The sequence below is a fragment of the Teleopsis dalmanni genome, chromosome 1 (assembly GCF_002237135.1).
Source record: "Teleopsis dalmanni isolate 2A chromosome 1, ASM223713v2, whole genome shotgun sequence".
Classification (NCBI taxonomy): domain Eukaryota; kingdom Metazoa; phylum Arthropoda; class Insecta; order Diptera; family Diopsidae; genus Teleopsis; species Teleopsis dalmanni.
Window position 1 is genome coordinate 174,843,738 of NC_051846.1, and position 16,857 is coordinate 174,860,594.

Consider the following 16,857-nt stretch of genomic DNA (forward strand, 5'->3'; position numbering starts at 1 on the left):
AATTACTTTGTTTACTTTGTTCTGCTTTGGTGTTTGTATTATTTTCGAAATTTTGAAGATTTTCGTCCTTTTGATTCCTTGCTTTGCTCTACACTGTTCACTGTGTACTGCAAGTTGATGTGAAATACTGTAGTGTAATGTACCGCCTGTGAAATTAAGTTATCAACAAGCAAACAAACAAATTATAAAGAAACAAGCACTGTGATAGACGGACAGACAGGCAAATTGTCTTGAAATGACTCTCATAGGCAGTAAACCATGACAGCGTAGTCAATCAAGTGATGGCAAGGAACCAAGTTTTTCTTGGTTAACTTATTTTAACCATATTTTGGTTGGTATTCAATAAGATTTAATGTGCACTGCTATATTTACAATCATATAGACTTACAAAATAAGTTACAGCCATTGCCCAGATTGATATCTTGATGAGCACTTGACTTTAAATTTTAGAATTGAAGTTGTGCGCTTGAAACAATAAGTAAAAGTTTTGCAGCAAATAGGGCATTAAATGATTGATTTGTTTTCATTTTCTTGCAAATTAATCACATAAATTGAAACAGTTTAATTTATATATTTTAAGTTTTCTTTAAATTTTTAATTCAACAACAACAAACAATTTTTATTTTGGTTCTTATTGTTATTTCAATTCGACAAAAATGCAAATAATTTCAAACCAAAGCAGAAAAATATAAATATCAACACTAAACTGTTAACCCTATATAATACATCGGTTGATAAGTCAATAGGATAATCAATAAAATAACGTATTTTGTGCAAAATACAACAAAATGCAATATAGTCCAGAGTAATATAAACATTAATCTAACATTTCGATAACTCACTCGCTCTCTTGCGGAATAATTCATCTTTGCACTTTAAATATGCCTTAGTTTCATTTTTTCATTGAATCCAAATCTCTTTACCTAGACCACTTTTATGAGATCTGAAAACAGATAGTAATCATCGCTGGCCACGTCTGAAGAATACAGTTGCGAAAGCAATTTGAAGTGTATTTGGTGCAATTTGTCATGGTAACCATCAACTTCTGGTACTGCTTTAATGTCATCCTTCGAACAAAACCAATGTATGACATAGGTGTTAAATAGTGTGGGCTTAACATAACACTGTTCCAAATACACGCATTAAGATACTGTGTCGATAAAAGCTCCATTAATACATATTATAAGTTTCGAGATAACTTCTAGCGTATTATGAGTTACAAACACCTAGTTGAAAATGTGATAGTTCACTCTTTCTGAGTAATTTCAGACATTTACTTTTGTATGTAGCCAACCTAGTATGCAGGATAACAGTACAGCTTCGGTTGAATTCCAAATATACACCTCTGGTCGGGCATCACAAGCGAATCCAAACTTTCTACCAGTGATACCTTAAAACAGTACAGGTTAGTGCCTAATGGTACCCAATTATAGTTTAATTTCAGGACAGGCCTTCCTTGTCTTGAAAATATTCTTGCCTATGTCTCGAAGAAAGAGAATACATATGTATATAATATTATTATTAAACCAGTTACACTTCAATACAGTATAGGATGATGCCTAATGGATTTTAGTCGTCTTTTATGACAGGTATGCCTTACCTCAGATATATTCTAACTCCTATCCCGAGGTAGGAGAATACATATCTATGTAATATTAATCAAGAACCAGTAATACTTGTTGTTTAATGGATTTTATTAGCTTTTTGCGATAAGCAAATCTCATCTTTTATCCCGAAGAAGAAAAAGTATTTTTTGATTTTAAAATAAAAAAAATTAACACCCATTATGCACCATTCTGTACTGTTTTAAAGAATAACTAGTTCCAAAATAATATTATTTAATAAATTAATATATGTGTAAATAATATATTGCGCACAATAAATCTTTTAGGTCGGGGTGATTATTATTTAATAATATATTAATATATATGTAAATTATATTATTTTGGAACCAGTTGTTTTTTAAAGCAGTACAGAACGATGCCAAATGGGTTTTAATTTTTTTTTGTTATTTTAAAATTAAAAAATATTTTTATATGAAAATACATAAGCCAATTAACTGTTTATTGATTAATAACAACAATCACTGATTTTACTAATTAATAATAAAATTGAATTTTCATTTAAATTTCTTAACATATTTTGTTGTTTTTATTTGTTTAAATAAATGCCATGATTTCATGTATGTCAAACTGAAATGAATAAAAATCTCTCTCTGTTGGAATGATGGACCAACTCATGTGAGTGAGCGCAGCTGCTACACATTTAGCAAACTGCAAATACACTGCAAACATAAATGCCGCAGATAAAGTTGATTTATAAACATTGAATTTAACAATGTCAACAACAATACAAACAACAACAAAAGCGATATAAGCGATATAAGCAATTTGTTTATAAATTTATTCCATGTAACTGTGACTTATTTATATGTATAACAGCAATATCAACATTAATTCATACATTTTTTTTTTAGGTTAAAGTAGCTAAAGCCAACTGTATGTGTACGTGTGTGGGTTTGTGCGTTTGAGCGTTTGTTCGTGTGTTCGTAAGCGTATGACAGTGAGTGATAATGTGTTAGTGTGTGTTAAGCTTTATAAAATATTCCTGTATTATGTATTTTATGTTTTCTATGCGAATTTAAGCTCAAACAGAAATTAATTTATCATTCATGCGGTTCTATTGAACAACAAGACAAAAAATCATAGTAAACAAAAAAAAACAAAAAAATATATATACAAAAGAAAAATGGCGAACCTAGCAGGGCTTTTGGTTTGATTTAGAGACCTGATTGTATGCGGGCGAATAGAAATGGAATATTGACTCAGATTGTGAATGTGAATGTGAGTGCGATTTGTAAATAATATTTTTATTGTGTGGTTTTACGAATGGTTGATAAAATAATTTCTTTTTTTATTATTTCATTTTTTTTTTTTTTCATTTTCATTTTTCCACATTCTTTGTGCCAAATAATAAATTTTTCGAGAGTCAATTTCTGACATTATTAAGCATTTGACTACTTTTACACACTCGACAGCGCAAATACCTTTCGGTTTATCTGCTAGAATTGTGAATGTGTACGCTTCACCGCAAATATTTGTAAAGGCACGTGTAATTTTTACTTCTGCTGTATTTAAGTTCCTGAATGAAGTGCCTAAAGGCACAAAATGTGTTAAATTTATATGGATTTTATTATGGAAAAAACATGTAAATATGTATTTACTTCAATTAAGTTATTCCCTCTAAGCTGCTTGCTACTGTTGCCGTTGTTGTCACAAATGTTATATCCAAAATTTGCGAAAATTAATTTATGCCCAACCATAATAGTTACATTTGTAACTGCTAATGAAACACAGCTTTACTCTACTCACAAACTTGTTTATTTATGACTAAATAGTTAGATAACAAATATTTAAGTAATTACATAAACATAATTATTTACATTTTTCTTTATATATATAATCAAAGACATTTCATAAATATTTCATGTATATAATAAATTTTACCTAACTTTATCCTTCTAACTTGAACTTAAACTGAAACTAAAACTAAAACTAAAACTGAAACTAAAATGAAAACTTTAGCACAAACATAAAGTTTTTAAAGTACATAAAATAATTTTTATTTTTCTGCTCTCATAATGTCATTTATCATCGTCACATCTCGTTGAATCTCGTTTGGCCCCATCAAGTATATGTCGAACTTTTTAACCTCATTACGCTAATATTTTTCGCAAATATCCTTTTTTCTGCTTATTTCGGTTCGAAGTGCGAAAGTGTGCAAAAATCCACTTGACGTTATTAAGAAATATTCTCCTTCTCTCCTCTCCTTCTACACTCTTGCTCTTCTGCTGTTATTGCCGCTGTTATTGCCACTGCTACTGCTGCTGCATAATGGCATTATGAAACATTAGCATTATTGAAAATGAAAATATATTCAACACACACACATACACATCCTCACCCACACGCATTTAAGCGCTTTTCATTTAAGCCGTTTGAAGTGTGCAAGAAGCATCGCCAGCTTACAATGTCAACTCATTAGACTTTCTTTCTGCTTATAAAAAAAATTGAAAAATTAAAAAAAGTGTTAAAATATAAAACAAAATGCGAAAATAATATTTTAAACATTGTATAAAAAAAAGTCCTTATAATGTCAACAGAATTTTTATTTAAAAATTATTGAAACTAATATACTTGCTATAAGTTGAGGGTACCAACAATTATTACAAACACTTTAAAGAGAAGTGAAGAACTGGTGAAAGAACCGGTGTCTTTATAAGTATTGATTAGTATGTAGGTAAATGAAGTTCAAGGAGTATAGAATCCTCTTCAATTAACTAAAAAAACCATTTTAATTTCATATTTCTCGTAATTCCAAGTAGAAGTATGAATATATGAGAACCAACCGAACGCATTAATAAATGCAAGTTTCTTTCTAAAATTAATGTCATAAACGTCGTTGAGTATGTTGAAGCCTGGGGCGCCCAATAGCTTAAGCCTGGACATAGACAGAGCAGGTGTATTGGTATCTCCTTTTTTAACGCCGATACAAATGTACTACAGGAAATTCGACGGGGCAAAACGACATTAGCTATATATAGTCCAATATCCCATTAGAACAAATATTAAATTAACCTAGATATTTTCGATATACTTCTATGTACCATGTAGAAGTTCTATATTTAAAGTATAAAGCACATGTAACTCTTGAGCTGACTGTATGAGCTCAAATCTTATTTGCTTGTCGCCAATATTTATTAAATTTTTCATAATTTATTATTGATACTTTTATAGAACTGATGTTAGCTGGCACTTTCTTTGCTTTCTTTAATATGCATGCCCTTACTATAATACACACTCAAAAAAATATGCGCTAACCACATACTGGTTAAATTGACCAAATCATTTTGTTAAAGAAATTTTAACTAATGTGATAAAGAAGATATGAAAACCAATATATGGTGTGGTTGGACCAACATGATGCGTCGAGTAAGAATATTTTAACGTTAGATTTAGTTGAAATCTGGTTAAATCAAGTGCATTGCAGTGATATGGTTTACATTACAGTAGTGGCCTTATATACCAAAGCTAAGTTTAGCTTAATTACGATCCCGTTATGATAGTGAGAGACTTACATTGAAGATAAAATGTGATACATTTTATTTTATTTTAAGGGTGGATAAACTGCATCTACTAAAACCACTTCTTAGAAATGAGTTAAGAAAAATACAGCTAACAGACTATAAAAGACAACAAGTTGAATACGAATTCCAGTACGCAGTAGTTGAAGCATAAGAAGTTTATTATTTGTATTTTCAATTTATCTAGTTTATCTATGTCTGTGTGTTAAATCCCAAATTACTCCCTCAAATTTTGGAACAATTCGAATAATACTCATTCATTCGTAATTAAGTAATAATAAATTCTCATATGCGAATATGAAGGAGACAAATGCAAAAATGTATTTAAATGTACTGCGATGAAAACTTTATTGAAATAAGATATATGCCGCTATGTACATAGTATCAATCAGTTGAATCGGAATTAGTTCAACAGAATCGTTAGATTTGAATTATCAGAAGTAGCGTTTTTATTATTCCATTGCTATTTTCCCTCACCCAATCGCCCCCTGACCAATTGATCATATACGCAGCGATTCTTATTTTGTACATAATATATAAAGTAACGTCATATATAATTCTTAATATTTATACTGTAAACAATCTATGTTCATCTCGTTCAACAATCATAGTTTAGTATAGTTTTCTACTGAACTATATCTTAGGCATGGACATCGCAAAAGAATAGTGTAAAATTTTGGTACAACATAGTCTCATCGTGAATGTGTATAATATTTAAAATACATAGTATTAGTAGTGCATTCTTCACTCATGTAAAAGAAACTTCAGTTTAAGTTTCATAGCTATGAAGGGGCTCGAATTTAGCCTATCATATTCTAGTGATTATAAGTGTCAAATAATGATTTTTCAAAGAACAATAATTTACACATATAAAATAACTTGGAAAAAAAAATGAAAAGCTTTTGTGGTGTAAGAAAAAAACAAACTTACTGCTCATATTTTCTTTTAAATGTACTATATATTTCACTTATTTGCGAAAACACCTGAGACTTTTATACCCATTTCTCTTAAGTGGAAAAATAATAAATGATACATTTTAATCACCAAATTCAAGTACTCTTAACATTAAGGAAAAATTAAAAATATTCTACATAAGTTTCAACTTTATTAATGTTTATTAAAATTTCTTTGGTATCACGCCTCCAATTCTCAAAAGAACTTATGTCTTTTGTCAGATGGTTGCACACAAAACTGACTTGTTCAAGTTTTTCCAAGAAAACAATTTAGTCTCGACATAATAAAGCATAAAATTGTGCTTTTAAAAAGACTTCATCATATTTTTGTTAAATTTTTTCTCATTTAAAGTCATCACACTTATTTCGTAATACATTTACATATTTTTAGATTCTGTTATGTAATTTTCCTGACGTCATTAGAATCAACTCGCTTTTGTATACACAGCAATAAACGATGCCATTTCCACTATTACTTCCGTTCACAGCTGCTTTCATTCCAACAATGATGCCGAACTGGTGCTGCTGAATAAAATTCATCATAATTTCCGTCATTAAGCAATGCCAACGGCATATGTCCTCTCAAAAACTTTTCTACTTTATATCGAATATTTTTTATTATTATTGTTATTATGACGGATCAATTGCTTATAACAACTTTGAGTGTTTGAAATAGAAATCATAAATACACACAACCTAAAAACACAATTTGGTTGAATAGTTCAAAGAAAGTTCTACTAGACGTATGACTACTACGAATTTATGTATATTTTTATATATTCTTATAAATATGCAAATTTATAAAAAAAATTCAAAAGATTTTAGTACACAATTAAGAAATTGCTGAAATAGAATCTTTCTATAACAAGTAAAATATATTATATTTGTATTGTGTGTTACTTTATACATTTTAGTATCTTAGCGCACTTAACTATTCGATAGTTCAAATAGGTGTGAAATTCTGTTTCTATATTATTAAACAATTTCAAGTACAACTTGAAACTAATTTTTTATTTAAATATAAATTTTTATTATCGAATGTGACGAAAAGAAGTTTTTATAAGTTAAAAGGATTCGAACAGTAATAAAGAAATAACAACAATAATTTTTAAATTAATTTATTGTAATTTTTACTGATCACACAACAGTGTTTCTAGTATTGCTAAGTGCTCATCATCAGGGATCTTAGAAATATTTGAATTTTTATTTAATTAATTTATAGTAAATTATTGTTTAAATCTGTACTTTTCTTGTGCTTCTTTTATTTTATACAATTATAACCTTATCATTCTTCAAAATTTTTTGTAGTTGCATATCACTTTTAATTTATCTCTTTGTAATTCAAGTGGAGTGGTAAAAACAGTCATAGTGGATTGATTTCTTGTTTTGAAACCAATCTAGAAAAAAATATTTCTTTTTGTAAATTAATATTTTTTGAATTATTAATATTAAAAGTCTGGAAATAAAATATGCTGAGAGCCCAAAGCTAAGTTGTGAAAATAAAATTTCAAAGACAGTGAGTAGATGGAAGATAAAAAATTTGCAAACTACAAATAGTCTAGAATGGTTAAAAATGGGAAAGATTTTGCAAAACCCACCTTTAGCTGCAATTCTGGTGTTTAATAAAGAAGAAAATTTTTCTAATTTCATTTAAGTCTATACAAAAGCATAAATTCTTGTTTTCCTTGATTTTTAAATAAAAATGTTTTAACTTTCAAATGTTTAAATGTATACTTTCATTTTGATATGCTCTTTCACAGCCCAATTATTCTACATGTTTCAAACTCAGCACATCTTCAAATAAAGTAGCGCTTAAATTCTAAACAAATACACATAATATACAAATATTTGTTTTATTTATTTTTTTATCCGAGATACTTTCTATAAAGGAAGAGTTGCCAACAACGCCAAAAGCTGAACGCAACAAATATGCGACATCATGAATTGAGCAGCATCATTAAAGCATTTTTGATTGTTGACACATATTCCGCTCTTATTCAGTCGAATTTTGCGCTATATTTTCGCTATATCTTGTATCTTATTTATACGGAACAACTTTTATCTATGAATAAATTCGAATGAATTTCAATATGCAGACGTGCTTCATTACTACATTGTGTGCGTTTGCGCTGACAAAAACAACTTGTTCCTTTGTACGAGCGAGTATCTTTGAGTTTGCGATTGTAACAATATGCGTAGTTCTGCATAAAAATGCATGTATTCGCTTAATCGTTGCTTTGTTAGTCCATGCTAAATACCTAAAATTGTCTTGCAAACATATTAAAGGATCATTCCATGTATTCTATTTCTATGCTCTGGTTGTGTATGTGTGTAACTATGTCAGCTAGTGTAGGTTTGTTTGTTTTTGCATTAGCGCTGCTCATCGTTAAGCTTTAACATGACATTAAATGTCAAACTCGCATCCTTTCCTGTTAACTTATGCTACGTCCTTGCGTCTACCTACTTATGCCTTTAGATACTCGTACCATCCGAATGATTTATATACTGGCGAACTGAGAATGTTTCATTTATTTTTTTTATTTTTTTAAAGCATGTCCTTGTCATCGGTTTTTCGGTATTTTGTTGTTTTATTTATGCATTTTATTTTATATTTTTTTTTTATTTATCCCTTCTTCAGTATTCATTTTGTTGTCTTTCACTTGTTAGAAATTTCATCGTTTTATTTTGCTTTTGGATTAAATGTCAGAACAGTTTAAATTGCAGCTTGTTACGTTTACCTAAATTTTTCGTAATGTTAAATTGTGTTACTTTATGTCAAAATATATTATTTTGTATTCACTTACATCCTGTCTTATATTTGTATATTATTGTTGTTTTTGTATTTATAATTGTTGTTTCTGTATCTATGATTATTTGGTATTTATTGTCATGTTAGATTAAATCAAAAATAAACCAAATATCTGTTAAAATCTGCCTATGCGTACACACAAATATTTATAGAGAATTATAAGCTTAAATTCCAAAAATAAATTCTAAATAATTTTATTTATTTTTGGGACTCTTGTAACTGTCATATATCTTACTGTAATCCAATATATGTATATAATATTTAATAGATTTTCAGATTTTTCATAATAAAAAATACATCAATATTTTATACATAAATTATTTAAATATAAATGTTTTCCAAAGACAAATAATAACAAAGAATCAATTAGACGTAGTTATATTTAAACTTAAAAGGAAAATTTAACTATGAATATAAGATACATTTAAAAATAACTATAATTAATTAATTAATCATTTTACAGCTGGTTTATGATTTAATTCCAATACAACACAGCTAGTAAATTTGTTAATGAACTTTCACAGTAAATTAACAAAACTCCAAATTGGAATATACAAGTCAAGTACGGCTTTGGGTCAGTTGGCTAATGAACACTGATTATGAACTTTAAATTTAGCAGGATAAATTTTAGTCTCAATAAACTACTTATGACTACTTACTTCTTATGACTACTTATTAAATATATAAAGTAATTCCAAGGCTACTAATAATATGTATTTGCCAATACTCGAGACAGATGTATGGTCAGCCAAAAATTCAATTAATTAAAAAGAAATAAAAATCAATTTTATTACAATTTACTTCTGTTCAAAACCTCTCCATCAACCATTTCACAAATTTTCAGATACAGTTTATACATTTAGGGAACTTCCAGACAGTTGACTCAATGATGAAAGCAATTATTTACACTTATGAGTAGTAAATTATTCACTTATTTTACTGTTAACACGAGTTAAAATTTAATTATCATTAAAAGTATCACTTCATCCATTAACTTTATTTTCTTTGTTGAAGTGATAATTAAATAATCAAAGACCAACTTTGACAAAAACAAATTTTTAAAATAGTTCTATTTTTTTGATTTTTAGAATTATGTATTTTTCACTTCTTTTCTCAATAATAGTTAATATTTAATGATAAGTAGTGATGCACACCCGACATTCCGACTTAAATAGAGAAGATTCTTAAACCATCAAATTATTTCGTTATATTTGGCTTTACGGTAGAAAGGCAATACTACATTTTTGGTCAGATCCGTGTGAGTTTTTGATGATTTATCATGTCTGTCATATCTTAATCTTGTGGCATACGTTCTTTAACCATAAAAAAAACTCTCTTTTCATTATGAACTATTTTCAAAGTAAGTAATCTGCATTAATACGCATAATTCGATCTTCTAGTGTTCTTAATTGATCGTTAAGTTTTTGTGTGTTTTAAACAATCTACAGTTTATACTACTGAAATTAGCTATAACGAGCTTATAATCTGCTTATATTTTATCAGGTTTTTTTTTTGATTTTGTCAAAATAATTATAACACGTGCCTTCAACTCATTCAGTACTTCTTATATTTTGAACCATTCTTTTATTATTAAGGGTAACTTTATCAAATTTATTTATCAAGTTGGTCTTTAATCCAGCAGGTCTTATCTAAATATCAACAATAACTCGTTTAGTATTAGAAAAATACATACATAATTTAAAAGATTAAACTTTATAGATAACATTATAGCTACAAAATAAAATGATTCTACAAATACAAAATATATGTAGAATCATTTAAAATATTTTTACCAACTTATCGCATAATTAAAAATCCCGTGCCCCATATTATTTAGTTGCATGGAATATTTAAACAAAATTTTTTGTTGAAAATATCGTTAGTAGATAGTACAAACATATGTTAGGTTCCCGTGTACTGCAACCTCAGCAGATAGTTTTTATTGTAAGAAACTGTATAAAACATATCAAATGAAAAACACATTAACTTATTGTTGGGACCCAAAATTCAATCTTAATATTTTCTTAATGACCCAGATCTACGTTGGGTAGAATATGACTAAAAGTACTATAATTTTTGGGAAATGGACGACATGCTGTCATTTCGGTGAATTATATAGAACTATGAGCGTATGTATTTATTTTTCGCGGTCTTATCTCGTCTGAACAGCTCTGATAAAGAATATAACTAGAAGTCGTACAATTTTCCTGATACAAATGCTATACTCTCACATCAAACAAAATCATCTTTTAAGATGATATGCTCTCTACTCAATAGTGTTGAGATAGCTTTACTTTTTATAGTCCAAAAAAAAAATGTCCTTCTAGGTTTTATGTTAAAAATATCCCTATTAAAGCAATGTTTTTAAATGAAAAATTTGTACAGTGAACTAAATATAATTTATAATTTAATTTATACATTAAGTGCAACGATTCGACCTCAGTACTTAGTTATGAAATTACTATACATGAACTTGGGAAAATGTTGTACTGTTAAGAGTTCCCCTTAAATCATAAGCGCATCACATATATTTTACTTTGATCCGTTCCCCGGTTATAGTGAATAAAAACTTTTTGAAGTGTTTAAAAATAAAAAAGCGCACATATTCTGAATTAAAAATGAAAAATGATAACATATTTCCTGATTTCCCACATAAAGCTAAAGATGAGAATTGTTCAATGAACTCGCCAGCTTAGCTGCTAGTTTATCATTATGCCTTAAATTTAAAAATGAGTCAGAGATATTCCCTTCTAAGTATGAGGATTTACGATGCGAGTGCTTTATCGTGAATACCATCAAAGGATCAACTTTTAAATGACGCTGCGGTTGTTGTGGCAACATGAACACCTTCGCACATAAATATACCCATATACACATACACTTGCATACGTTGAACAGTATTACACAACTATAGTTGTAAGGACACCTTAAGCAAGGACAAAACATCGGCAAGTGCACACTTAAAAATGAATTTAAAAAAGTTTTGTATTTTTCTGTACTTTTTCGTAAGCATTTTTAACAGTTTCCATTTTTTATTGTAACTGAATTGCTGCCACTTAACAAAAATAAAATGAATAAATAATGTATAATTTTGTTTAAAAGTTGAGTTAAAAGTTGAGCAGAAAAAAAATTTGTTACCCAAAAGTATGAGAGCGTGAAAAATTTTTATAAATTTGTTGTTATTTTGTGTAAATAAAAAATACGAAACTCATAAAAAGACGAGTATTTACGTAATTTGTAGTGAATTTAGACTGAATTTAGAGTGAAACTAAATTTAAAATTATTTTTTTTATTTTTGCAAATTTTTTGTTGATATATTTTCTCTTGCAACATTTGCCTTTCGTCTTTTTGTGCAATAATTTTTCATGCAACAACCATTTCCGTTTCCTTTTCACTGCATTTGTGAGCTTAAAGGAAGCTACACTTTACAGCAAAAATTTTTCCTAATATTTTATTATATCGAAGCATTAGCATGAATATTAGAAACAAGAAATGAGAAATGAATGGCAATGAGTCTTCTGTAATATATGCAAAAAATATTAACAAATAACAGCAACCATTAAACAACAAGAAAAACAATCGCTAAAAATTCCAACATGAAAAATTATTGTAATTTTCAAGGTATGAGATCAGAAGTACTATGACAAATCAGTGAAAAATAATTCATAATTCCACGAGAAAAGTTTCTTGGTAAGAAATTGCTACTCAAAAGTATTATGTATCCTTCTGCATCATAATATTCTGCACGATTGTTGCATTGTTAGGATAAAATTTATTGCAATATAACATTTCATATCTTATTTAGTGCAGAAAAAGTTAATATAAGCAGAAAGCGTTGGAGTAACACGAGGAAGGGGTTAAAAAGCGGAAGTAAAGCGACAAAAGAATTGACACCTCTTTTGTTGGATGTACCAAAGCAAAACGTTGGATTATTATAAGTGTGTTGCCTTGTGGCCATGTGGCAAAATTTCTACACAATTTCTAGACAATTTCGCCAGCACACCAACACACCATCACACCAACAACATTTACCGAGAGTGCATCGTGGCAACCCGAGTACCTAACAACAATGCAGTGCCCGCAGGATGTACTTTAACAAAGAATCGCTACGCCACCTTGCACAGTTTACTACGGTGTGAAGACTCGAGTTTGCACTGCATTAACGTCGAGAAATATGTTTTTGTGTTTGAAACGGCGCCGCGAGAGATCAACGCTTAGTTAACGTTTATATATCGTGTGAGCTGAAATTGGACAATAGAAAGGACAAAAGTAGGTGCTAACGATAACGTCCCTCGCCTGTTTGCTACAGAAATAAGTACATTAAGAGCTAAAATACGAACAAGAAGAAGATTTTTTTTTCTTTTAAAAGCATAAAGTACTTTTTCGTAGTTTTTATTGAGTGTATCTGATGTTGAAGACGGTTAGATTTTCTTATTTCTTGCTAAGTGTTTTCGTAATAAGCAATAAAATAAAATGAAAGAAACTTTTGCACTTAAGTCATTACATGTAGTTAAGATATCTTTCGAAATTATAGCAATATATAATATTATAAAATATAGACCATGATTCTAGTACAATAGAAACTAAAAATTCTTGTATTCTAAGGCATGAAAATGTTTATTTCAATTTTGATACAATATACAATATATAATACATACATTATAACATCACTTTAGATATTAGCAATGACAAATAGCTCTGGAACAATATACACTTCTAACCAATTTTATAAGTGGTTAGAAGGTTTTAAACTCTCTTAGTCTTCTTTGATAATACATTATAAATTATTAAGAATCTTCAAAAGAGTTTTCTCTAAATTAATTATAGGCTAATATATTTTTCAATATCTTCCGCTCAAAAAGTACTCGGATTTTGTAAATAAAATACACAAACTTAAATTTTATTCCAAATTTATTTTATCTTCTTCAAAATAGATTCCTTCTGAAGCGATACACATATGCCAACGCTTAACCCAATCTTCCATACACTTTTCATAGGCCCGTGAAGGTATGGCTTTTAGTTCCTTTAGCGAATTCTCTTTTACTGATTCAATCGACCCAAAACGCTTACCGCGAAGGGGCAGTTTGAGTTTCGGGAACAGGTAAAAGTCGCACGGATCCAGACTTGGCGAATATAGTGCCTGAGCGATGACTGTGGTGCCGTGTTTGGTCAAAAAATCGCGTACAACAAGAATTTTCTATAGTAAAAATCGCTAAATGCACTTGAGGTAGTTTCACATTAACAGCTGCTGTAAACAAACTAATTGACAGATGGCGCTCAAATTTGTATCATGTCAAGAAAGGGTGTTACAACATAACAAAAAATTTTTGAAAAAGGTCTATTACTTAAGGAGTAGTTAACAAACAACAAAATCCGGATACTTTTTGAGCAGAAGATATATCTATGACAGCTAACCTTAGTATAATAGAAGAAATTATATCCCTAGATAGCGCATTCACATGGCAGTCGGCAGTAGTTGTTTACACCCATAGTTTTCAGGTCATTCCCATATTTCGAGTTTACGCGTATACAGAGTATACACTATATACCTACACTATGTAGAATATATAGAGTATACATAGTATCTCTTTCTCATCAAGCAACATTTTTTTTACTTGACATTCTGTACACATAACTTAAGCAGTAAAATCATTATGATTTGAATAATTTTACAATTTTTTACCCTTAAATAAGATTTCCTACTTCGTAGTTATATCATACACAATAAGCTCCATACTCTTTAACACAACATACATTTATTTTGTTATTCTTAAATACGTCAGGTTAGTTAAAGTTATGTAGGGCATCCTAAGAATCCACTTAGGTCTTATTATGTTGGCTTATTATGTTGCCGTATAAGAACTCTAAGGTTTACAAACCACATTGGATCTTTAACTAAGTCTAACATTCTCTTTAGAAGCTTGCATGGATCGTAACATATTCAATCGACGCCATCGATTATTTTATTATAATTAATCTAAAATTTCGTAGATTTTTGTTTAATATTTTATGGGCTGTAGTTAGCAGCCATACAATTGGTACAATTATATTTGTTTTATAATAATTTGATAATGACACCCAACCTTCATATAAGATTTTTAGAGAAATATGAAGCTAATCTGAAAACATATTCCGAAATTTTTTTGTTTTTTGTTGATATTGACAAGTACTCTTTATTCAATTCGTCTTCGAATATTATTAAAATAATTTAATGCATTGTATTATTTTAATAATATAGACTTATAATTTAAGTAATTGAATGTACTTATTCTAATAAATATTTATTTTTTCCTCTATATCTTTTGTAAAAAAGACAAACTTAAACACACAGTTTATACATAGCTTAGTTTAATCTAAAATACCCAATATTAATGAAACCTAGGTTTTGTGTAATTAATGCCATATATAAACTACATGCTAATACCTTCTGCGAATTACTTATTATGTACTAATATCGAATTTAATCATTAAAATAAATCCAATTTTTAATAATATATAAAATTAATATAATATATAAAATTTATATAAAAATATAAATTTTTATGCAGTTCTATGTATACGATATAAATGTAGATTACAAAATATTTAAATAACTTCTAAATAAGTCATTAATTATATACAACACAATTATTTTTTTACATATATTACACACATTATTTTTTTTTAATTAAGTTAATCAAAATATTTACATAAGTGTATATTAAATTCGATTAAACTGAACAGAATAGTTTTGCTTATCATTAAGAAGTTTAGCTGATTAGCAGTTTTATAATTTAATTATTGCTTGTAAACAGAAATGTTTCTTATCAATTACGTCACCGAAAGGGTTAAAGTTTGGAAATTTTGTACTTATCACCTCATTATTTCTTTTTTTCTATCCGAATTCGTTGGCTTTACGCACAGTCAGCAAACTCAATTCGTCACCCAAAATTTGGAAGCTCCAGTGGCGCAATTGGTTAGCGCACGGTACTTATAATCAGTAACTTGTGTGAGAAATGCCGGGGTTGTGAGTTCGAGCCTCACCTGGAGCAATTTTTTTATAATATTTTTTTATATAAATTTTAAACTAGAATTGCATATTTTATCCATCTATAATCCACTTTAAAATGGTTCATATTATGTATAAATATTTTTGAATATGAATAAATAAATATTATTATAAGTATATAAGTTTAGCTTACACTGAACTTAAAACCTCACGACCATATTTGTTTATATAAATTTCTATCGAATTTATTCAAAAATATTTTTTTGACTTTAACTGTTATAAACAAATCTCTCTCACTACATGTGAAAGTATATAAATTATATAAACCTGATTATATAAAATAAAACACTAAACCATATACAAGTTGCTAACGACTTAAATGTCATATATGTAGAATATATTTTCTTAGTCTAAACAAAAAAAATTAATTTTATGCTTTCAATATCACCCGATTTACAGGGTTTCAAAGAGGTGCCTATCAAAAACACAATGCGTTCATATAATTCATCACATCTCGAGAATTAACTATCTAATAAGCATTAATCTTATGTTAACATATAACATATCTATTTACAGCACATTTAACGTGATTGATTCTAACTATAAATTTGTTCTATTACTTGTTAAAAATAAGTATACGTAAAATATTTTTCTTAAAATTTTCTATAAGTTTATAATTTTTTTTTGTTATTCTTTATTTTATATATTTAAAAAGATTTCTTATCTTTATAAATAAATTTTATATTATTTATTTATAAAGTGGTTTTAGAACAGTAGTGAACTACAACAACAAAAATTTATTTTATATTATTTTAATTAATTGAAATTTTGCTGACAATACAGCTGTTTCAAGTATTGTCAAATATCCATCATCAGTGGTCTTGGAAATATTTCTTGTTTTTAATTATCCGTAAATAATTTTTTGAGACTGCAAGTACTCGTACCACGAATCGAACTCGTGTCA

At 28.4% G+C, this 16,857-nt stretch overlaps 1 non-coding gene across 1 annotated transcript; it reads left to right on the top strand.

Moving 5' to 3' along the window:
• The first annotated feature begins 15,842 nt into the window (after nucleotides 1–15,842).
• On the top strand, nucleotides 15,843–15,936 carry Trnai-uau. Its single transcript has 2 exons — nucleotides 15,843–15,880; nucleotides 15,901–15,936. It is a non-coding gene; the product is annotated as a tRNA-Ile (tRNA).
• Nucleotides 15,937–16,857: the final 921 nt, after the last annotated feature.